The 2,689-nt window shown below is 27.5% G+C and overlaps 1 protein-coding gene across 1 annotated transcript in view; it reads right to left on the reverse strand.

The window, feature by feature from the left end:
* The window catches only part of LOC147466369 (uncharacterized), a gene marked incomplete at its 3' end in the record, with an annotated part of 10,165 nt that extends 9,858 nt beyond the window's left edge, over positions 1–307 (reverse strand). Inside the window, exon 1 of the mRNA XM_086535588.1 lies at positions 213–307. The remainder of the gene's footprint in view (positions 1–212) is intronic.
* Between the last annotated feature and the right edge of the window lie 2,382 nt (positions 308–2,689).

Here is a 2,689-nt window from a genome sequence, read left to right on the forward strand (position 1 = left end):
ATAACTCAAATTAACAACTAAAACATAAGGATTGGATAAATAAAAAAGAATATTGAATGATGAAGAAATAAGAAAACCTGATGATAGATGTATCCTTATTAGATCTGAATAATAATTGTTATAAATTTCCACAGAGATAAAGATGATAAAAGAAACAAAAGCAAAATTCTTCTGGTGCCTTTAAGAAGTCACTCGCTTTCCAATCGCCTTACCATCCTTAACCTTGGCGTTCACTTCTCCGCCCTTCTCGAGGAGCGTCTCTGCAACAGCATTGTGGCCGTTCCAGGAAGCACAGTGTAAGGGAGTCAAACCTGAGGGAGGAAGATGCTTCTGTTAGACGTCTGTTTGTGAGTAATGAACGTGAGAAGGGAAGTGAGGATGACAATGCGAAGGTGAATGTGAGTGAAAATGACAGTGAGAAGGTGAATGTGAGGGAGAATGAGAATAGTTTTAGGAATGAGATTAATAGAGACTATTAGGTGATAAGGGTAAGGGCTAGGAATAGTATGTATATTTTAATATTCTAAAATTGCAATACTTAGAAGTTAATGAAAATAAGAATTATGAAAGGTGTATGAAACAAGAAGGATAAGAAAAAATATATATGTATGAAAATGAGACAGAATATGTGTTTTTAATAATGAAACTGAATGTTTGATAATTTTTATCAGTAATATATATATATATTATATATAATATTATATATATATATAAATATATATATATATAAATTATATATATATATATTATACATATATATATATGTATGTATAGATATATATATTACATCTATATATATGTATATAATAAAATATATATGATAATAATATAGAGAATTATACAGAAATATAGAGTGACAAGAGTAGGAGAAATAATCATGTGGGGTTTCTTGCAATTCGTGCATTAAATAAAGAGGTTTCTTAGCCATTTGAAACACTGGTGTTTGTTTGAGCGCTGCTAATTTAATTCAGAAAATCATATAGATAAAAAATGACTTTTTATACTTCTGTTCCAATCAGTTAAAAATATAGTCTTCATATGGAAAAAAACAAACACCTGAATAATGGTGTAACATAAACAAAACATGTCTTTCTTGTAGTAAATAACGTAAAATAAAAAACATCAAATATTGTGGGAAACATGGGAAGAACATTACGTATGTCAAAGAAAACGGACTCGCCGTTAGTGGGGACTTAACTAAACTTTTTATATTATCTAAATATATTTACATCATTATTCATCATCACCTATTATTAATATCATTTGTTATCATAAATATGTCATACCATATCATTAGTTCTATTATCATCATGAAAGTGTTATCATCAACATTATACATGATGATTACTTTATCCATTAATATTGTTATCAATTACCACCTTTCAACTTTATGAAAACTTTTCATTATCATCAATATTTTTGTTTTGCTTTTGTTGCCATTAATACTTTCTCCCTTATCATCATTTTTCTTTTGTCATCACAGACAAAGACCTTGCACAACACCACCTACAAAAGCATGTATGAAAAAAAGAACAAAACAGGATTCACCATCAAATAACAATAATGAAGAAGATGATAACAATTGAAATTTAGTAGAAATGGGAATAGACAATAATAATAATAAGTAATGAAATAATAATATAATATGAATTGATTGATTATGATTAAGATTAATGAAGAGGATGAATCAATTTCTTTTAGATAATCATGAAATAAAATGATAATATCAATAACACTAGAAATCACTATACTTACTCTTCCCATACTTGTTATAACTAATCATTATAACATTTATATATGAAGAAAGAATATGGAAAAAATCTATTATTTCTATTAATTAAAATAATCTATGTAAAATATTTACTGATAATCATAGAATCAAGAAATAAATATCAATACAATTAATGATAAAAGATGAAAAACAATCCCTAATCAAATTAAATAACATAATTGTTATAATAAATTCATACAGACAAAGAAAGAAAAGAAACAAAAGCAAAATCTTCTGGCGCCTTTAAGAATTCACTCGCTTTCCAATCGCCATTACCTTTCTTATTCTTTTGGCGTTCACTTCTCCGCCTTCTCGAGGAGCGTCGCTGCAACAGCATGATGGCGCTTTCTCGGAAAGCAAGGTGTACGGGAGTCCCACTGAGGGAGGAAGATGCTTCTGTTAGACCGGCCTGTTGGGATACAATGAGCGTGAGAAGGGAAGTGAGGAATGACAATGCTAAGGTGAATGTAGGAGAATGACCAGTGAGGAAGGTGAATGTGAGGGAGAATGAGATAGGTGTTAGGAATGAGATTAATAGAGATGATTAGGGTGATAAGGGTAAGGGCTAGGAATAGTATGGATCTTTTGAAATATTAATAAAATTGCAAATACTTAGAATGTTATGAAAATAAGAATTATGAAAAGGTTATAGAAACAAGAAGGATAAGAAAAAATATATATGTATGATTTAATGAAAAGAATATTATAATGAAAATGAATGTTTGATAATTATTTATCAGTAATATATATATATATTATATATATATATATATATATTATATATATATATTATATATATATATATATTTATATAAATACATATAATATATATGTATGTATATATATATTATACATATATTCTATGTAATATATATATATGTATCTAAATATAGAGAATTATACAGAAATATTAGGTGA

The sequence above is a fragment of the Penaeus japonicus genome, unplaced genomic scaffold (genome assembly GCF_977035675.1).
Source record: "Penaeus japonicus unplaced genomic scaffold, GWHDUDI00000001_assembly GWHDUDI00001500, whole genome shotgun sequence".
Classification (NCBI taxonomy): domain Eukaryota; kingdom Metazoa; phylum Arthropoda; class Malacostraca; order Decapoda; family Penaeidae; genus Penaeus; species Penaeus japonicus.